General features: G+C 45.2%; 1 protein-coding gene and 1 long non-coding RNA gene across 3 annotated transcripts in view; one reads left to right on the forward strand and one right to left on the reverse strand.

Annotated features, from left to right (window-relative positions):
- The window catches only part of LOC127190768 (uncharacterized), a 39,756-nt gene extending 19,788 nt beyond the window's left edge, over window positions 1-19,968 (forward strand). The window contains exon 3 of the long non-coding RNA XR_007830801.1: window positions 19,841-19,968. This is a non-coding gene — a long non-coding RNA (uncharacterized LOC127190768). The remainder of the gene's footprint in view (window positions 1-19,840) is intronic.
- The window catches only part of Adss2 (adenylosuccinate synthase 2), an 832,666-nt gene that overhangs the window by 540,761 nt on the left and 269,326 nt on the right, over window positions 1-22,579 (reverse strand). The gene's annotated exons all lie outside the window — the stretch shown is intronic.

Here is a 22,579-nt window from a genome sequence, read left to right on the forward strand (position 1 = left end):
GCCTCCCATGCTTTTCTTAAAGCCCTCCAGTCCTCTGGAACCTCAGCTCTTCCTTGTCGCTAGGAACCTCTTTTCTGTGTTTGAAAGCAGTGCTGGAGGACAGTGTGGGCTCTGGGACCACTCAGCCTGGCTTCAAACTGGGGCTTTGCTCTTTGAGCAAGCTGTTGAAAGCTCACCTGGTATAAAGTCACTTAGCGTAGTGTCTACCACATAACAACTGCTCTACAAGACTTAGCTGTGTCACCAGGAAGCAGGCACTCGCTCGTCAGTCTGAACGCATTTCCCCTGTCACAGCTGTGATAACTTTGCTTCCTTGAGCTCTCAACTGTTCCTGCCTTGACTATAGAAGGTATTGGGGGCGGGGTTAGACAGGCCAGCAGGGACAGAGAACATGACCAATTGAGGACCCCAGGCGGATAGGATTAGAGCTCAGTATTTTGTTGAGGTTTCTGGGCTAGCTTTGACTTATCCAGGAGTTCAAGGGAGCTGAAGATGACATGGCCAAATAATTTGGATTTATTAACACATATTCCTTCTTGTTGTATTTCTAGTGTCCCTTGAATCTCAAGTGTCCAGCTGGGCATCAGGGTCACCCTTTTCTATGGGCTCTCCTTGTTTTTGTTGTTGTTGTTGTTTGTTTGTTTTTTGTTTTTGTTTTTACTTTTGTGATCCTTAGAACTTTGTTGTAGTTCCTTGCACAATTGTCTAGAACACCTTGGCGCACTCTCACATAGAGAGCTGGCTTTTTCACATTTTAAATAAAAGATCCTTAAAAATTTTTTTTTTTATTCACACTAAACCAAGAATCCTTCCCAGGTACGCAATGCGGCCTTTTGCTTGTTTTCTGTTGGTTGTTTTGACCCTTTTTTCTCTCCGCTCCCCTTCCGCCTTCATGTGTCCCCTCCTCCCCCCCCCCCCCATTCCTCTCCTAAATGTTTAGCAAGCACCTTAAGACAGGAGCCCCCAGTTTGGAGTGACTGAGCTGGCTGAGCCGCTGATTCAGCGTGGCCGCGAGGGAAGGAAACAGCACACATCAGAACTTGCTGATAGGGTTAGAACAAGCTTGTAAGATGGAAGAAAACTGAGGTCCCCGCATTTTCTGGGCAACGTAAGGCTGTTCACCTCTGGGAGGCAGACTGCAGCTGATAAGGGAAGTCTTAATGTTTCCTAAGGCTCTCTGTTCTGCTGTTTTAGACACTGAGTGGAGCAGCACGGGCTGGTGGTGGGAGGCTGCAGCCCCTGCTGTGACTGCCCTGGTGCAGCTATGGCCTTTCTCTCTGTATCAGCATCAAGAGGATGCGGCCATCCCATGCACCCAGCAAAGCCTTATGCCCCACCTAACCGAGCTCCAGGTTGCCCTTAGATCTTCTGTTTCCCACAGAAATGGAGGTAGAAGATAGGTAAAAACATGAACATTTCTGCATCAGCCCCCCACCCCCACCCCCGCGGGCGTTTGGTGCTGGGAGTAGAACCCAGGCCTTGCTGCATCTTTAGCACAGGTGAATTTTCTTTTATGTGTGTGGGGTTTCCTTTTGCTGACTATATAGTTTCAAATTCTAATGTTAATGTAACTAATTCCTGGCAGATGATGGATTTTTTTTTAAAGCACAATTAAATTAAAGCAGATTTTCTTTTGGTAAACTATTTTTAGTAAAATGCATAGGATTAAAAAAAAAATCTACCCAGTGCTAACAATATGCTCAATCTGGATGTGAAGACATGCTGCTAACCAAGATCCGTGGCACATTTTGTTAACATCATGTAAGTCATGTACTGGTGGATTAATCTGAGAAGAATTTAACCTTGTATAAATAAGTATGGCTAGCTTCCTGATAGATCCGCCAGTGAAAGATTTTTAAACCATTAAAGATGTGAACAGACATTAAATAGGACACATGTTTTTTAGTTCATATAAAAATACTATGCAAGGGGTCATTATAGAGAAGAAAAGAGATCTCAGGCTCAGGAAACACTGAAATGTTTGGTGCGAGCGTCTCCTTTCTCTCCTTCGGGTGGGGGAGAGCGGTGCTAAGGGCTGGACCCCTGTTTCAGAGTCTGCTCTACCACCACACTGATCCTCCAGCCCTTTTAATTTTCTCAGAGGAGATGGAGTCTTGATATGTTGCCCAGGGTGGCTTCTGAATCCTGGGCTCAAGCCATCCTCCAACCTCGGCTTTCTCAGAGGCTAGGACCAGAAGTTCAAAGTCAGTTTTAAGTTACATAAACGTAGGCCTTGCATCCCAAGGTAATGCAACTGGGACTTTGCCATGTCTGATTATTTGCTTAGCAAGGAGCCCCAAGAAGGCCCTTCCTTAAAAATTGCCTATAAAATAGGCTCTCTGTCTCTGTCTCTGTGTCTCTGTGTCTCTGTGTCTGTGTCTGTGTCTGTTTGTCTGTCTGTCTGTCTGTCTCTTTCTCTCTCTCTCTCTCTCTCTCTCTCTCTCATGTGAGTGTGTGTGTGTGTGTGTGTGTGTGTGTGTGTGTGTGTGTGTGTTCCACTGAAGAGAATTATGAGTGAGAAAATGCAACCCACTGAGAAGCAACTCCTCACTGCAAACGCAATGGTTGGCATTCCTGACTTGATTGATTATCCTGACGTCCTCCCTTCTCCCTGCCAGGAGCAGCCTCACCCCTGCCTAGGACCACAGAGCTATCTCCTCCGAGCTGCTCGCCAGACCCATTATCCATTATCCCATCCTCTCAACAGCTGTTTCTTGCTTGCACTCCATGTGCCACGAGGTGTTTTTTTTTTTTTTTTTTTTTTTTTTTTTTTTTTTTTTTAAGTCTTAAAAAAGAGATGTTTATATAGGTTTCATGATTTCATTCTTGGACTAACAAAATGGTTGTTCTCAGTTGCCTTACTTGATGCTACCAGTTCTAAGCATCTGGCTGTCTCGCTGAAGGCGGGGAGAGCACAGCCTTCTCAGCCCTTTCCATAGCGACACCATGGTCAGCATCACGCTGGGGCCTTGCTGGAAAGTGGGATGCACAAAGCAGGCTGCTATCTTCCTTCCCTTCCAGGCCACTCTGAAAAGGGAACCAGTAGGTTCTTAAAAAGAGAAAGAACAGCAAGAAGGCCCACGTGCTTCCTGTTTCAAAAGACTGAACATCCCACACAGAGAACAGGAGAGCCTCCATTGAAGAGACAAAATAGGAAGTTCCTACTTCAGTGTCCATGTCCATTCTAGGGAAAGTGAGCCTCATGGAGGTACAACCAGACCATTAGCATTTGTAGAAGGCTCTCTGGGTTAAAAAAAAATTATCTAAGGGGTCTACATCTAGTTCTGGTATCTCATTTTCTCTCTGGTAACTTTGGAAGACACTGGAAGGAACTTGCTGTTACATGGGCAGTTGGGGGATGGAACTGCATTCCACAGGGACTGGTGACACAGATCTACCTATCCCAGCTGTTTGTGGGCCAAGGCAGGAGAGTCGCTTCAACACAGGAGTTTAAAGCCAGTTTGGGCAACATAATGAGACCCTGTATCTAACATAAATCAATCAATAAATACACAGATGATAGAAAAAACTGAATTGGGAATTGGAAGCTCTATCTTTCACATTCTCTACTTTGATGATGCCCCATGGACAGTGATGTCCCACAGCCCAGGAAACACAGGTAGCATTGCCTGCCATTCCCCAGCCTTACACATCTTTCCAGAGAGTCTGAGGCCACTTCCTGAGTAGTTTGATGTGAGAGGTGAGACCTTTTTCTTCATTTTCTTCTGGCCTAGACATCAAATTTATCACCCAAACTTAACATTTTATTGCTATAGGAAATATTTTATTTTAGGTTGCCCTTGCAAACAAACAAAAACAGACACAGTCACCCTAGCATCTCCACATATATGATACATGTAGTGTAGGGACTACATACTGAAGTGTCAAAAACCAAACCCTAGCGGTGCCTAGTTGACAAATTTTACAGCTGTCAGAAGGTTTAAAGCCATACAGATCGTCTGAGCCGGTAAGTTGATTTGGTGAGAACTAGATGCTAATGAGCCTTTGATCTGCACAGAGGCCGGTGAGCTAGAAACACAGCCTCGCCTGCACCCCTCACCCTGCCAGCTGTCTCACAAATGCTTGCCATTGGTCACAGGGGGGACCGGGCAACCTGGGAGTGGAGATGGATCAGCTCAAATCCATCATCTCTCCACATGCATCACTCAAGTGCTGGCCCACATCGTGACTAGCCAGCAGCAGCCACTTCCTAGCAGAGATGCACACATTGCAATGAAGTTTGGGATGTGTGTGTGTGTGTGTGTATGTTGGTTTTTGAAAGGAAACTCTTTTTCTTGTCTGAAAATAAGCATATACTGGTATTTACTTCCTGGCTTGGGTTTTGGAAGGTTGTATGTATGTATGTATGTATGTATGTATGTATGTATGTATGCACACAGGTGGTTTATGGGATGTCCTCGATAAAAAGAATAAAAATAAAGATCAGGGAATACTTTCAGGTTCTGAGAACCGATGGTGCAGGGGAGGGCTGCCAGGCACACAAGGACAGCATGGAGCAGCTGGGCTCCAGTGGGGAGGCTGACACGGCCACAGCAGCTGGACAAATGTAAGGGGTCAAGAAGTATTTGTGGCCCCTGACTTCTTCCTGTGCATCTCCAAACAGTGGGCTTCATCAAAGCCCTGCACCCAGGAGTGATATCCAGGGCAGTTTCTGCTCCAGAAGAACATTCCAGCTCCACACATCCAGGATGGAGCCATTTTTCTTCTAGCATGTGCTATTTTTAGAAGTTGGTTTTTGAGGGAGGAGAAAACAACCCACATTCCAATCATATAAAAAAAAAAAAAAAGTCAAACGTGAAAGTTTTATTAGCTGTCCGCATTTTTCATCTGATGAAAATACCCTCTAATACTCGCCAGGTTTTGTTTAGGTGCCTACAGTATGCTGGGTGTGAAGGGCGAGGGGTGGCAACACAGAGCCTCCTGGGGATTGGGTCCTTGAAGATTTCCATATGGACTCCATATCCCATGTCCCTCTCCTTAGGATGACTTATTTTGATTATTATTTCAGAATATAGAATGCACATGTACTTAATAACTGGAGACCAATTATAGAGAACAACCAGGAAAGCAATATTAATGAAGGTCTAGGGGCTGAGATGATTATTCTTTTCAAATCACTGGTTGTCCAGATGGGTGGGTAAGATGGACTCACACAGGGTAAGAGGTGGAGGCAAGTGCTCGGAAAAACCAGAGCTGGCACTGAAAGCAGGATTCCAGTGCTGCGTGCAAAGGACTTGAGTGCACGATAAGTCAGCGGGTTCTGGCATGTTGCACAACTGAACCCAGTTTTCAATGAGCCGGGCTCCAAAAGCTGCTTTGGAAATCTGTTGTGTAGAATTTGGGGTTCTTTGCCTCATGCCCAGGAGGAATAGTCACAGTATCGGGGCTTCTGTGATAACCCCTGAGAATGCCTTCTCCTCTAGGGTACCCTCGGAGCCCTGTGCTCCACTTCACGCAGCCTCTTGAACCCTGTCTCCCAGCTCATGTTGTTCCAGCCGAGCTGACTGTTTCATGATCTGTCACCAGGCTATTTCCATCTCAAGACTTCGTTCTGAGCCCCATGCCTTTGGTGTGAGTCCCTGATCAAGATGGCTGCCCCTTTCCTTTCAAAGAGGTTTTTTACTAGGCACAGCCTACCCTGTCTCTGACATCACCTTTGGTTACTTCCTTTGCCTTGTAGCTTTTTCTACCCTTGTTACCACCCTAGACGCTGTCTGTGTATATTATTTGGTCTCTCTCATCAGAAACTAGGCTCCTGTGGGCAGAGGTACTGTTCTAGTTTATTCTATGCTTTACTCACAGCACATAGAATGGCACATGACACAAAGCGAACGTCCAGTAAATAATGTTGAATGGATCTGATCTTGAAAAATATATTTTAAGCCAAACTTGGAGCCTGAAAGTCCACCTGTGTGGCCAGGAGCAAATGGCTCTCGCCACATCTTTCTATCGCTGGGGAAGCAGGCCTTTTCAGCTTGCCACAAAAAAAAAAAAAAAAAAAAATTTGCTGAGATCAGCAAACAGAGTCTGTTTGTAAAATGCGTTGACACGACGGCCCATTCCCTCTCCAAGCCGTGGGTCTTCATCTGTAAAACTGGAGCATCGTATTAGCTTATTCTCCAAGGTTGCCTAGTGCTGTTTACACCTGTGGTAATGGCAGCGAGGAGCGACAGCCTCTCTCCTGTTCCCTGGCCCCAGCTACAAGGACAGGTTGTGTGGTATTTTTACCTAGAGGTCTCCACATCTTCTGGCTTGGGTTTCTTTGGGGGTCCTTCTTGCTTCCTGTGTTCCCGTGCACACGAGCCTACATATACAATGGATAAGTAGAGGCGTCCACTAGACTGACATCTCCCCTGGAAGCACTGGAATGGGACTAGTGCATTGGGAAAGATGGAAGCATCCTGCTTGTACAGAGTTCTGTGTGTGGAGATGAACCTAGATGTATTGGCAACGGGTTCTCCACACGTTAGAGACTTGTGCCCACCAGCCTTGATCGTGCATGGTCCCTTTGAACTCCTCTGCTGCCGTGCTTGACCCCTCAGCCCAAGCCCCGATCCCTCACCCCACCCCCACCCCGAGTCACCTGGAATTGCCTGTAGAAGCCACCCAGGCTGTTCACCAGCTCCGGCATCTCAGCTTTCTCATTCATCTTGTAGCCTGAGCATACGTGGAAATTTAAATTCCTAAGATTTATTTTAACTTTTCTTTTTATATGTCAAACAGACTTTCCCTTATAAATCCTGAAATCACCTTTGAAATTTTAGACAAGGGCAGATGTCACTTAATGTGACTGGCAAATGTTCCACACGCCATTTGTTGTGTGTGGTGGTGTTATTCCTTTTGCTTCTTTTTTTTTTTCCTCTCTCCCTTTTTTCTTCTCTTTATTTTTTTTCTAAATCGCCATCACACTATAAAACCAATTAAAACAAACTTTGCAAAGATCCTCATTTCTGGCTACGATACTCCAACCTCTGACTTTTTCTGAAACACGAGATAAGACTTTCTGATTAACTGGGGGTGGGTGTTTATCCAATCTGTTCATTTTATACATCATGGATAGTGCTTTTTAATTTTTATGCCATGACAGTGGCATATACTTTCTGAAATTAATAAATACAATACATACTATCAATGTGTGAAATTTTTTTTAAAACCCCACAGATTTCCATAGTTTGACATACAAAAAAATGTACTCACACACTTTTGAAATCTACTGTCAAATCATTTCACATCTGTACCTAAAGCAAACAGACATAATGCTAACAGCTTGTTCGAATTCAGAAATGCCACCCGCTAATCAGCCCACCTGTGGCATTCTCAGTCCATCTTGCAAGCTGCATAGCCGGCTGCCAAGAATCTTGACAAGAAAATGTATATTAAATTATTGAATAAGATTGGAAATGTTGTACAGTGCGGGATAGAGAGCATGCACGGCGTGTGGCCAATGAACGCCCTGCACCTCTTCACTCTGGTGTCTGCTTAGAGGTGACCTAGCTCCATCTTTGGATGCAAAGTTAGCGGTGAGGCTTTTGGGGGTTTTCATCGGTCCTGTTGAGGGGAGGGGGAGTGTGGCCGTGATGTGTACCTGACATTGGGTAAGACAGAAGGCAAGGGAAAATGCAGAGGACAAATTCTGAACTGAGTTCCGTGGAAATACCCTATCTTCATAAAGACCTCGTCGCACAGTGAGGATGTTGAAACAAAGGTTTTCTACCATCCTGATAGTCTTAGAAACCACAGTGACGAAGCTAACAACCAAATCCGACCACATTTGGTATTATTTAGGATCCTAGAAGAAAATGGCCTTTTCATCTTTCTTGGGGCGGGGGGAGGCCAAATAAAATGCAAAAGTGAAATAAAACTGCTGAGATCCTTGGAGCAAAATAGGTGTATCAGACCACGGAACAAACCATGGGTGCCCTGCTGGCCACACCCACGAGCTTGTGAAATTGGCTTGTAAACGTGACATTGCACAAAACCGTTACATTTTAACACACAATTAGTTTCACTTCTGTGGACTAGAGGAGCTCTCCCAAAGATCTCTGGGGGTCTGTGGGTAAGAAACGTTGGTTTAGCATCTGTTCTTTTAAGGCTGTTTGCTCTGGGAAGGCAGTGTGTTTTGCCATAAATTTAGGTCATTAATTTGTATCTGTTCTTTGTTTATTTAAGAAACAGGACAAAAGGGCAGCTGCTGAAACATTTGGCTGTGCCGAGGGGTAGTGGGCTGACATGCTGGAGTTCTGCACATGATCAGCTTGAGTTTGTATCCACAGCTACAGGACACAACTTTACCGGAACACTTTGCCAAGCCATGTGGAGCTCCACTTCCCTCTGCATCGATACCCTTTTAATTACCTGATCCTGAGGGGGGCAAAAGTTAGAGAGGATTTCTGAGAAAGAGAGAGAGAGAGAGAGAGAGAGAGAGAGAGAGAGAGAGAGAGAGGGAGAGGGAGAGGGAGAGGGAGAGGGAGAGGGAGAGGGAGAGGGAGAGGGAGAGGGAGAGGGAGAGAGAGAGAGAGAGAGAGAGAAAGCCTTGGACCTTCAGAGAGTCACAGTTTTCTCATTTTTAACAAAAAAAAAATCACTATGATCAAATGTTTGGTAATTACTCTACGGAAGGTTGATATAAATTCTGCAGCTAGCCTGCAAAGGTAACACTGTGACCTATATAATTTGATATTTATAAGCTGAAACACAGTGATATCCAGTCAATTGATTGTTAACAACATTTAATGCTCTGAAATTGGCCATTAAGTGCAGAGTCTGGTTGAAAGGCGTTACTGTATTACGAAGCATTGCAGAGGTTTTATTTATTATCATAAACCTAATGGATGCAGTAAATTAGGTGTATTTAGAAAGGTCGTTTGGTGCTTGTTGATACTGAATTCAGATGACCAGGGAAAGGGGGTAGTATTTTCAAGGGTAGTGCACAATTAAGCGACTACGAGTGAAAAATATGGAAGCACAGAGCCCCTTGGAATAATAATGCAACCATCACAATTTTATAAGAAGACTAGGACTGATGAAAAAGGCCACATTTCAAAATGATAAATCTTCAATCCAAAACTGTCTTAAAAAACAAAAGGAACAGAGTAGAGTCACCTTAAGGGAGCTTATCATGCCAAAGAAATCTGTGTCTAGAATCCTATTTCTTATGAATAAAAGTGATGTCCTTCTTTCCTTACAGTTTTCCCAGGAAAGCCCCTCATGAGAGGATGTGGTCCCTCTGCAACTCTCAGGTTGCTTGTGTTACTTGGGGTCACTTTTTGCACAAGCCACTTGTGGTGTTGGGCTTGTCAAAGGCATGTGGGAACTTGAAGAGTTGGATGGGCTGAGAGACATGTATTTTTTTCTGTTGAATATATCTTTTTGTGTGAAGAGAAATGGTTTTGGATTTTTTTTTAGGTGTTCTTCATGAGAAAGTTGTAAATGAAAATTTGATTACAAATTGGGACTGCTCTTCCAGGGCCAAACTCATCCCCTGGGCCAGTGTCTGGAACTCTCTGGAAGCTGGAGGCGCATCCAGACATTTGTGGTGGAGAATTCTTGGTGCTTGTCCCATAGGTATTTCAAGTCGATTCTTTTCTTTACTCTTTTATTTTGGCCTGAACTCATCAGACTTTTGGTCTCCTCCACTGGCTTCTACTTCCCAATGGCTTAGTGAATTTAAGAAACATGTGCGTGTGTGTGTGTGCGCGCGCGTGCGTGCGCGCACGCACACATGCACACAAACACAGACACACACACACACACACAAACACACACACACACACACATACACAGAAAGATACTAGAACCACCGGGCCCCCAACAGCCAAGCCAAAAGGCATCTCTCTGGTTCTTTATGGGACTCTCAATGGCTATTAAAAAGATATTTCACACGTGCAAAAATGAAAATATCGACATGAGCTATATAGCTGATGCAGCTTCTCTCTGGATGTCTAGTTTTCCTTGCTTGTCGCCTGTCCCCAGTGTCCCCTGACTGCTCTGCTCCCCTCCTTTTCTCTGGGGGAGCCTTCCTCTTTAGGCAGCTTGCATGCCCTCCTCCATGTGATCATCTCCCCCATGGTGGCTGTGGCCTTTGGGATGCAGTCTAGGTGTGAAAGGAATGATTATTCATTGTGATCTCCAAGCATGGAAGCCCTCCTCTCTTTATAGAGGCTCCATTCCCCAGAGAGCATCTTGGCAGCATTTTTTTCAAAGTGGAATCAAAAGTATCATATGTATGTATATATATACATATATATATATACATATATATATATTCTTTCCACATGACATCTCTCAGGAGACTTTTGATGCAGGTTCCATTTTGTCTAGAGAGATGACATTGTACTGGGGGGTGGGGGTGGGGGCCAGCAATGAACCACAACCGCCAAGAAGTCCCTTCTTGATTTGGCTAATTAATAACTGGGATCAATCACAAGCCACTTAACCCTTTCGATGTATTCTCAGGTCCCCAGCATACAACTAGGTGGCAGGCCCAGTAATGACAGTCCCCCCCCACTCTGAGCCACTCTAAGCCTGGGAAGCAGGACCCTGGAACTTTTAAAGAAAACGTGTGCCCAGGTTTGATGGTGGTGAGCAAACAACCCGCGTTCTTCCATCTTGATATACTGCCCTGAAATCACAGTAATTTGTTTCCCCATGCCGATGTTTCTTTAGGAAAAACATCTAGTCACACGTGTAATTTCCCTGAAGAAACTGGTGGTTTTGCGTTTGAAATCAATATCCTCCTTTTATGCCAATGCCTTTGTAGCCAAAAGCAATAGAGAGGAGAGAAATGGGCAGCCTTTTAATTGTGTCCACTTGATAGCCACATTGTAATGCATGAGGCTTACTTTGAGAAATCACTATGTATGTGTGTGTGATACTTGTTGGTGTGTGCCCACACATGTGCATGTGATCATATAAACACATGTGAGGCCGGAGGTCAGCCCTGCTGTCTTCTTCAATCACTTTCTACCTTATTTTTTGAGGCAGAGTCTCTCACTGAACCTGGAGCTCACAGACTCAGCTACATTGGCTTGCCACCAAGCCCCCAGGACTCCTTCTGCCTCTAACTTCCCAGCAGGGAGATTGCAGGTACACAGGGCCATGTCTGCCTTTATCATGTGACGCTGAGATCCAAACTCAAGTCCTCATGCCTGTAAAAAGCAGCAAGCGCTTTACCAACTAAGCCATGCCCTATAGGAGGAATGAGACCTGCCTTAGGCAGGAGCAAGGCCTGCCTGCCACATGCATGAGCAGAAGGGGCTTCATGTAGAGTTGGCCCAAGACCTATCTGGCCCAGTGATTGACTGCCCAGAGCCTGGTGACGTCACAATGGGAACCGAGGAGGAGGAGCCAATGGGGTCCTGGGAGGGGGTATAAAGGCATGCCCTACTTCAGCAACATAGGAGTCTGCTTCCACCTCATGCTGGACTCTCAGAGTCTGTGTTGTTGACTCCGTGCCAGCTCACCTCTGCCCCCAAGGGTCCTGGGCATGGGTCCCAGCAACAAGCCCCCAGCCCCAGAGGGCAGTTTTGAAAAGCAAACATTTTCTTTCTGATTCTGCAGCTACAGCTAGGGAACTGACAGTCCCTGCTTTGTATTTAACCACACGTGCGCTTTCACACACGTGAATTACACTATTAAGAATATCATGAGGAAACCTTTCTCATTTTGTTTCAATAAAACCTCATTCACTAGTTTTTGTTGATAAGTTTTTATTCTGGGAACGCATTTCAAGTCTGCTTGAGGAACTGTAAAGGACCCAGAACAGAAGAGTGAAGAAGGCTGTGGGGTCTTTTGCAGGCGAGGAGAGGAGGTGGAGAAAGGAAGGACAAGGGAAGGATAGACAGAGCTGCGTGCTTGCTAGCCCTTAGCACGTGTGCACACTCGTGAGTGTGACCATGGCCCCTGTGTTTGAGGCGTCATCTCCACTACAACTCCTCAAGCTGTGCTATGCAGAAACTTCAGAGACATGGGCAACTAGATACTTTCCTAGCACACCGAGAACCTTCTGCCCAGTATGTGACATACCCTAGGGAATCCTTTTAAAACATCCTCTGTCTTAGCACTTTAGAAAGGAGAAGGAGAGCTGGGTGTGGTGGCACACGCCTTTTATCCCCGCTCTCGGGAGGCAGAGGCAGGTGGATTGCTGTGAGCTGGAGGCCAGCCAGGTCTACAAAGCGAGCCCAGGACAGCCAAGGCTATACAGAGAAACCTTGTCTTGAAAAACAAAACAAAAACAAAAACAAAAGAAAAAGAAAGGAGAAGGACAACAGGAGAGTGTGTTGCCCTGACTCCTGCTCATCACAACTGAGCACACCATGAAGCTTTCTGAAAGGGGCATCGAGCTTGCTCTCCTCAGCACAGAGGCTGCCTGTGAGCGTGCTGCTGACTCTTGCCTCCACTGATAGCCCCGCATCCCAGAGTGTACTCTCACATCAGGACCAACAGCAAGTCCTGCAGCCCGGCACACATCAATCTCATCTCCTCTTGGACTCTCTTCTGCATAGCAGCCATGTTCTTACCACAGCAGCTATTTTCTCCCAAAGCCCCCAGGTTATTTCATCCTCTACCTATGTGACTCTTGCCAAAGTCACCAGGAGACCATCAATGCTTATATACTGTAGGAAATGACTCAAGCACCGGACGAAACCAATCAGGCTTCGTGTGAGCCAGTGTTAAGTAAAAACCTTGGATAGCATAAGGCTGTAAGGGCACATAAAGAGAGCCAACGCTCTGGGCCGCCTATGGCTATGCCTCAACTCGAGCACAGCTCAATGTAGAAATCTATGGGCACTAACTAACATTTATCAAGGGTTGGCTGTGCATAGACAGTGAACTAAATGTGTCCTGTGCATTATCAAACTGAATTTTCTCAACTATTTAATTTTTTTTTTTCCCAAACAGGACTTTAGTATGTAGCTCAGGATGGCACTAAACTCAGAATCCTCCTATCTCTATTTCCTGGATGCTCAGATTATAGGTGGGTACCACCATGACCAACTTTCTCAACAGACTTTTGAGGGATGGGATAGGAGTTCCCCCATAGGAAACAAGTGGCTCCTGATTACATGTCCAACAAAGTCAAGAAGCAACCAGGACCTGTGGCACCTAAAAGAAAACTTGTGACTATCATGTGAGAGATAGCAATAGTGAAATCAGATTCTTTAAAAAAAATGTTATTTATTATTTGTGTGTGTGTGTGTGTGTGTGTGTGTGTGTGTGTGTGTGTGTGTGTAGTGTAGTGTAGTATATGCTCATGTGTGAGTAGGTAGGTCAGAGGACATGGAGTGTTCTGCTCTATCACTCTCCTTATTCCCTGAGACAGGGTCTCTCATTGAACCTAGAGCCAGGCTGGCAGCCAGCAATCTGCCTGTCTCTGTGACCTACACTCCTGGGATCATGAGTACTTGCTGCCACATTAAGTGGGGGCTGAAGATTTGAACTCGGGTCCTCATGTATGCACAGCAAGCCCCTCTTACCCACAGAGCTATCTCCCCAACCTCTAAACTCATATTCTCAATGTAGCAAATTATCTCTAATGGGGATATTTGTACAAGACAGAGGGGGAAGAGGGAGATGTGAGGAACAGAGGGCTGAGGGGAGGGCTAATTGGTTCTGTTCTCAGAAGCGCACTGTCACAGAGGATGGTCACACACTGCCCATGAACTATCCCAAGAGATGAAAATTTTTTGGTTCAGCGTACAAAATATTTTTTATACGTAGATGTTGGCTCTGTTTCTTAACAATTAAACTTTATTATACAACTCAACTAGCTTACACAAAAGGGAAAAAAGGTTAAAGGGAAACAAGAGCGAACCTTCCAGTATCCATTCCATGGGATGGGTCCCTAGGTGTCTCTGGCTTGCGCGCTGGTCTGGCCTGTTTGCTGATCCTCTTTCTGATCCAAGTGTGCTCAAGCCTGGTCTAAACCTGCTGCCCCTCTTGTCCCTCTCCGCCTCCCTGTCTCTCATGTGTAAGGGGCGGTCTCCTTCTCCCATTGAGGGTCAATTAGAAACACAATAGTCCAGGGGGAGTCCCGAAGTCCAGCTTTCTGAATTTTAGACCCAGGATGGCTCCACCCAGTCTATCTCAAGGTTAATCTCCGGGAGTATCCGTGGTGTGTCCAAGGGCAAAGCCCGCCAAAACTGCTTTCACCTGTGACAAACACCCACACATCCCCCTTCTCTTTAAAAAAAAAAAAATGATTAAGAACTATACATAGAGAATTGTGAGACTGACTATCTTGCAGAAGTTCTTTTTTTAAAAAGGACAGATTTTTCTTCTGAACAGACACAGGGCAGGCCCAAGACCTAATTCCTCTAGGACTGTGTAGTTATCTTCCTCCGTATATTGTCACCTGGTATATGACCCTGTAGGAGTGGGTCACTTGAGAGCATGGGAGCCGCACACGTCAGACCCCTAGGAGCTGAAAGTGACTCTTAACTGAAAGAGCACAGTCCAGAGATGAATAACTGCCAAGGATAACAGGAATAACAGGGGGGCTGGGAACAAGGAAGCGGTCTCTGGGCTTTATTTATTTAACTTTTTTTGCAGATATTATTTTTTTAAAATGTATTTTAAATTTACATATTCACTTTACATCCTGATTGTAGCCCCTCCCTCCTTTCCTCCTGGCCCCCCCTTCCCACTCTCTTGCCCCTACCTCTATCCCCCCTCCCCTTCTCCTCAGAAAAGAGGAGCTACCCTCCCCCCACTAACCCATCCCAGCACACCAAGCTGAGTCAGGATGGAGCTCATCCACTGAGGTCTCTGGGTTCTATGTCTATTCATTAAGAACAGCTTCTTTTCCGGCCCCAAAGTACAAAGCTGCCATGTAAAACCACTGGGGGAAACAATTTTCTTTACATTGCATCAAGAGGGGAGTTAAAATTTTAAATCAGTCGTGTACATGCATGCGCACATGCCCATGCATGTACACGCACGCACACACACCGCACAGGTGCGTGCATGCATGAGCAAAAGCACATGTGCTCACCGTAGCACGCACATGGAGGTCAGAGGACAATGTACAAGAGTCAGTCCTCTTCTTCCATCATGTGGGTCTCAGTAATTAAACTCCTCAGCCGTGGCAGCCAGCACCTTACCTCTGCGCCATCTTGCTGGTCCACATTTTCAACCACTCATGAGCCCTTACGCTGGTAACTCACTTCTGGTTTGCATGCTAAACTTTAGGCTTGTGAAATAGGGAGGCCTTTTAACCTTTTGCTCCTTAAAGCAGTTTACTATTAATCAAAGAGAATCTCTATGCATATATTGCTTTCACCAAGAATTCAAGGTCTGCTCTAGTTAGCGAGTCTCTGTGTTCTTTGGGGTGACATGGGAGTCCGGGCTATCATCCCCTCTGGTCAGGTGATAAGGTCCACAGTCTGTAAAAGTGGGATCTGGCACAGGACTTGGGGAGCTGACCTGTAGCGATTCTTTTGGAGAGTTGTGAAGGTTCTCGTGGCCTTCCACTATCAGAGGGAATCATTCTTCTGACACTCACAAGTGTGGGATGGCCTGGGAAAATACCGTGGGCTGGAACTGCTTGTGTGTAAGGCTCCAGTTCTGAAACTAATGTATCAGAAAAGATTATCATTTTCTTTCTTTCTTGTTTTTTGTTTTCACTTTATTTTCAATCATAGAAAACACTATTTCTAAATGGCTGGGACAGAAAAAAAATTACTTTAAAAAGATTAACAATAAAAAGGAGCAGGAGAGATGGTGGCTCAGTGGTTAAGAGCACTGACTGCTCTTCTAGAGGACTGAGGTTCAGTTCCCAGCATCGACATGGCATCTCACAACTGTCTATAGCTCCAGTCTCAGGGGATCTGACACCCTCACACAGACACACATCGAGGCAGAACATCAATGTACATAAAATAAAAATATTTCTAAAAAATTAACAATAAAAAACCCAACAATTACCCAATACCCGAACATACTTCAACACATTAGGATGACTAGACATGCGCTATGAGTCTGCCTGAAACCCACTTTGAATCCAGATTCAAAAGTCAACAGCTTATTTGTACTGCGGTGGTAAAGCACTAGCCTGGCCTACACAAGGCCTTCAAATTAATCTACACAAATAAATAAATAAATTGTAAAAATCAAAAAAAAAAAAAAATAAGCAAACTGAGGGTCAGGTGGAAAGCACTTGATTTCCCGCCATTGCTCACCCTGCCTCCTGCTCCTGGGCTCTCTGAGACATTTTAGATCTGGGGGAATCTTTCACATTGTTTCTATCCTTTTGATTGATTCAGTCTTTTAGTTTGCAGCCTGAGACTGATTACCCAGCTTTTTATACAGCAGTACGTTCCTTTTTTTTTCCCCCTCTCTGTTTAACACATCGCAGAGAACTGAGTGTGAGGTGTCTCTCTCATATGCCGTACCATTCTGTGTTCTGGTGGGATGTCGGCAGAGCCAGTGTAATTTGAGACAAACAGTAATCTCTCTCCAAGTTCCAGAAAAACAAATGCTTATAATTTATAGGCCTTAGAAATGCAAATATTGAGAGGCCTTAGACAAGCACATGGCTACTTTGTCAAAATTTCAAAGGCTGGGGACTGAACTGACCCGACCTCTCTCAGAATTTCATCTCACATTCTCGTTGGCCTGAGAATGAGGGGATGATTTCTTTCAGGAAAGGAGAAAGAAAGCACCCATCGCCCTGTGGCGTCATCTGCTTCAAGTTTGGGGTGGTGAACACAAGGCTCTCAGAGCCCCGGCCTCTTTCAGTGTGTCCATTGAGAATTCACAAAGTGAGGCAGCGTTTAGATGGGTGTAGGCCTTGATCTGTCAGTTGTGAAGGTCTCCACTGTTGGTGCCAATTGTGTTTTTTCAAATGTCTACAAAAATCTGTTCAAATAAAACTGTTAGGCACTCGTGGTTTCTAAAGTTGTGGAGGGCATCTGAGGTGATCTCCATCCTGGACAGGACATCACGAGAGTCCACTCATCTCCCTTGATGCTAAGCACAGCATTTGCTTCAATGATTATGTGTTGTTCAGCCTTGGAATAAAAGAATAAATCGAGTTTCGTGCATGTGCCAGGACAGGCACTGCACCATGTCCCTGAATATCTTACTAGTGCTCCAGTCAACCTTTGCCTGTGACAGCTTACCTCTGAAAGTTCCAGAGTTGCCCCTGCCTCCCTGTCACCCTTACCCCCATCCCATAGTTGAACTAAAGTCCATCTGCCTGTAGCTGTCACCCAGCACTCCTTCCCAGTCACTACATGCAGGAAGCACTCTCCTGTTTTTGTCTTTTTTTTTTTTAGCTCAGGACAATCCAATGAACATTTTCTGACAATTACCATGTCTTTCTCTGGGCAGCTCCAGGATGGTATGTTCCAGAACCTTCTATGACTGCCTGTAATGGAGGCTTTGTTAAAAATGAAAAAAGCTTCTAGGTTAATACTCGATAAGCATACATTTGTGCCTTACTTCTAATTTTTTTATTTTTATTTTTTACCAGTGATGTGACCTTCAGTGAGTCCCTTGATTACTCTGGTCATTTGTAGATTCATGTGTAAGATGTCTCGCTGACACTCATCGACTTCCCTGGTAGTGTTGTGTGAGTCAAACCCTCTAAGAGCTATTAGTTGTTATGCAGTAAGACTGGTGGGGGCAGTCGATCTGGGAGAAGTTGTGGGGAGGCCTGGCATGACCAAAACTCATTGTATGCACCTATGAAATTCTCAAGGAATTACTGAGAGTATTATGCAACAAGAACATAAAGATCGTAGTGATATAAGAGATTATTATAGGATTATTATAAAATAAGAAGATAGTACTATTATAACTTCTAGCTAATTCATCAGGTTAGTGCCCTCCCTGCCCCTGCCAGTTTCTACAGTTTGTCCTGTCCTCCTACAGCAGAATGTTAAATTTGCTGCTCACCCATTGTTAGCCTCATGCAAAATATAATTGAAAAGAAAAGGAGACGCAAACGCTCGTTACGTAGCTCACCACGTGCCAGACCCTTCGTTCTTTTTACTGCTGTGGTAACTCCAAGGCTAGGCATGCATTAGGTGGTGAAGTAAAAAGCAAAACAAACAAACAAACAAAAAACCTTCCACATTTCAAGACACCGGCTCATGCCACCTATGCCAAAGGGCTCTTGTTCTTTCTGCTTTGTTGCGTTCCCCATGGTTTCTATTCTCCCCACAACTGGAGTGCTCTGCTTCTATAACGAGAGCAGAGATGGTGACATTCCCCCTGTGCGTGTACAATGCCAACCCATATGAAACCCACAGCAGCTCGGGGCTTGCGTGTCTCACTCTTGTTTTGTTTCCCATTCTGTGCATATACTTGCATGACAGGTGTAGGAAAACCTAAATTCGAGATCCGTGCCAAGCTTGAAGTGATCTGACATTATTCACACCCTATGTCTGTTTAATAATTCATTCACAACCTTCATATGGAATAAGCATCAGGGTTACAATTTTTTTCATCTTTCCTATATCTTGTTATCCCCCTGATAAAAATGCAGGCATTTGTTCATCCCATAGTTCTCTTATTCTCATTTTCTCTTCTTGCTCTGTTTCTCTTCCTCCTAATTCCCCCAAGAGACTTAATTGACTATAAAACACTCAAAAAGGTACTTGACCCACAAAGTACCCAACAGCATTGAGTATGATTATTCATATAACAAATACCAATTAAATATCCCCCATGTGCCGAGTGTCGTGACAGGTGCTGGGTATACGTTGGTGACTAAAAAGAAAAAGAACATGACCTGTGGATTTGCAGTGTGGGGTCAGGGAATAGAGCCCAGGGTCCACTCAACAACGAGGTGATGTCAAAGCCACATCCTGAAAACCAAAGAATCTTCCCATGAATGAGGTGGGTTTTCTTTTTTTCTGGTAGAGTCTTGAGATTAGATTTGCCACTTCTTCAAGAGCCTGACATACAGATCTGGATTAAGCACCACACACAATAGCTGAACAAGCACATGGCCAAAAGCACACACACAGAATCCTCATCTCAACTTTGTCTTTAAGTATCGGTGAATGGAATGTGTTCAACCATTTTAAACATGAAAGCAGTTCTCTCTCTTGGAGAAAGTGGAAGCAGTTAGAAGTGATTAGTTTCTTTTTTCTACCCCTCTCTTCTTTGTTCATCGTGTCTCCCTCTGAATGTGCTGGGCCACTGTGGCTCTTGTCTTGAGTCTCAACCCCCACAGTAGGCCAAGGTCCATGGAAGCATCAGTCACAGGTGGGGAAAAGGGGATTTGAAAATATGGTTACGTTAAGGGCATGGAAGTACCCTGGTGGACCCCAACTGTAATCACACTCATCCCTGTGAAAAGGAGGCAGAGGGAGATCTGACACACATGGAAGAGGGGGGTGCAGTGGATTTCCAAGGCAGGCTGGAGCAGCCCAACTACAGGGCAATGAGTGGCAGGGAAGGGAGAATCCTCTAGTCCCTTGAAGAATGCAGACAGCTGCTGACACCCTGAGCTCAGCCTAAGAATTCTTATCCCGTATCTTCCTGTGGCTTTGAGCCATTAAATCGGTGGGCAATTTGTTACAGCAGCTACGGGTAACTAATACATCCCTTCTATCTTCTTCATACTTCCGGGACTGTTTTGTCTCTTTCTTGGGTTGAACCTTCATTTTCCTCCCTATAAGTTTCTTTATGCACATTATTTATGTTTCTACAAAACGCATTCCATATGTGCCCCTGTACCACTTTGAGCTCACCAAACTGTCCCTGCTTCACTAGTTTTCTTGAACATTGTCCTCCAGAGGTCAGAAAATGGGAGATATTGTTTGGAGAGGTAGATAATGATTTTCAAACATCTTTTTGATCTTTTCAGATATTGGTGATGTAAGAATGCTCATCTGTTACTTTTTAACATAGAAGATCTTTGGTTCAGTAAGTGAAATGTTTTTCCTAAGCAGTCTATTGGTACTGGTAAGTTCAATGGGCTGGTGGTGCAAGGAGAGGCCTTGCTGGAAGAAGACGGGGTCAACCAGGAACCCATGGGAGCCTCCTCTGCACCCCAACAGCCAACATGGCCCTAGAGGATCCCACCTCCTCTTAAAAAACCATTTGTGATATTTTGAATATTCTCTCTCTCTCTGTCTCTCTCTGTCTCTGTCTCTGTCTCTGTCTCTGTCTCTGTCTCTGTCTCTGTCTCTCTCTCTCTCTCTCTCTCTCTCTCTCTCTCTGTGTGTGTGTGTGTGTGTGTGTGTGTATCTGTAAGTGCAGGTGCCAGGGGAAGACAGGAATATGAGATTTCACTGGACTTGGAGTTGCAGCTGGTTGTGATCTGCCTGCTGTGGGTGCTGGGGACCAAAGGTGGGTTCTCTCTGCAAGAGAAGCTTCTCTACTTCTTGTCCACCCCACCTGATCCTTACTCTTTCTCTGTGATCATCCTGTCAGAACAGTGTAGTTGAATGAGTCCCAGCAGAATATTCAAATGTCATGGCTGCTACATTCCTGTCCTGTTGAAAATGGATATGCGCTAGCTATCCCCGTGACAAAACAATGACGATGACAACGAACCCCAAAAGCAAACAAGCAAACAGAAAAATGCCTGATCAGATCTGCCTCAAAGAAGAAAATGTTTACTTTGGGTCTTAGTTTTAGTCTATGATTTATTGGCTCTGTGGTTGCTCAGTACTTCCTGGTGAGCGCATGTGTTCGAGGTGACCCATCTTTCATGATGGCCAAAAAGAGAGAACTAGAAAGAACAGGAACAGGCTGGGGCCCCACAGTTCCATTCATGGACACACCCTAAATCACCTAAGGACCTCCCACTGAGCCCCAACTTCTAAAGGTTCCATCAGCTATGGAAAGCATCACACTGATGTCAGCTTTTGAGCAAATGGGCTCCTGGAACATTCGAGATCCATGACATACCAAAAATATTTCATTAAGTATTCAAAGTAAACCAACTCTCAGAGAAATGACTGCAACTTAGAATACCCTAGAACAGCCTACGTATAAAATAGATGTTTGCTCCACCACCACCACCTCTCCCCCGCTGGCTCCCCCCCCCCCAAAGTATATACAGAAACTATCTAGCAGGGTGTACACCCACAGAGGAATAATTTATTGCCACAAAAGTTGCATCATATTTACTCTTGGGCTGTGAGGGCTGTTGCTCATCTTAGGGGTAAGGAGGAGGATTTGGGCAGGGCACACAGAGGAGAAAGGAGGCAGGTTTGACCCAGATTCCCAGCTACCCACTCTCCGGACATCAAAACTCCATTCAGGGCTGCCAGGGAGGAGCAGAGACCAGTACTTGCAGAGCCTGAAGTCTAAGGGTCCAAATGTCCGACCCACTCGTTTTCCAGACAGTAGCAGCAGGTCCCACTCAGCCCCTGAAGGGTTGCCTTCAGGATCACATCTGCATGTCTTTCTACAAGGTATGTTTCCATCCTCTAGTGAGATGAAACTAATTTATTCCGCCACATGCTTCAGGAATACTGAACCTTGTTATCTGATAGCTATGTGTTTCAACGCGAAGGGAGGAGAAACAGAGCCCACTGTGTGATTAGAGTGGGTCTGCCACAGCTCTGAGTGGCAGTGGTGATGGTGGCTGTCCAGCCAGGTGCTGCACTGACCTCCCTCCAAGCTACTGTTGACCTGTCTAATGATCTTTGGACTTTTCTATCTATGCACTTCCCAGATCTTTGTGTAGCTAAGGTTTATTTGCAGATGGTTTCCCATGCTAGGTAAGTGCGTGCTCAGCTACATGTAGAGCAAAACTGAGAGTAGAGTGATGTGAGGGCATTTGAGTTCTCTGTCTCTAACACTGGCAGGCTACTGCTGCGTCTTGATGCCTTAGCTTAGGTTGCCATCCAACCATTTCTTGTGTTCTGGAATGATCATGGGTCTTTATTGAGCACCCACTGGCTGGAGGGCAGAGTGCCCCTTTCCCTCTGCAGTAGAGAGCATCATGAGAGTCCTGGTTCTGGAGAGGACCAAACACCGCAAAGCTGCAGAGGCCATAGATGTCCTGGCAAAGACTCCACAGTACACTTGGCAGCAGATGTGAGTCTGGTTGGTACTGAAAGTGAGGCTCAAGGCTGTGCCCCACACGGAGTCTCCAGCGGGATCTGCCTTGGAGAAGCAGAACAGAAAAAAGAGGAAAGTACAGAAGAGAGCGGAGGAGGTGGGAGCCGCTGGGCTCCTGAGCAAAACTGAGAGAGGCACCTAAAAATTTAGGCACCAAGAAAAAGATTATCTCAAAGCAGCATTTTTCAAGTTACAACTTAAAAAAAAAAAAAAAAAAAAAAAAAGAAGGAATAATGAGTTAAATAGTTAAATGTCACAATGTAAAAGAAAGACAGAATTAGTATTCTGATTTTTTTCTCATTCCCCCCCCCCCCCCAGGCTCCCCTTAAGGTCTATGAGTGGGAGGGAAAGACCATGGGGTTGGTGGGAGATGTAGTTGGGAAGATGTTGACAAAATATTCAAATTCAGACAATCCTATTGGGGAGATAGGTAGGGTTGGAGCTGAAGGTCTAGCGAAGGGGGTGCTGAAAGATGGGTATGGGAGGGGAAGGCAGCTCAGGCCCCCTAATCTCAGGCCTGCAAATACAG

This window comes from Acomys russatus, chromosome 6, assembly GCF_903995435.1.
Source record: "Acomys russatus chromosome 6, mAcoRus1.1, whole genome shotgun sequence".
Classification (NCBI taxonomy): domain Eukaryota; kingdom Metazoa; phylum Chordata; class Mammalia; order Rodentia; family Muridae; genus Acomys; species Acomys russatus.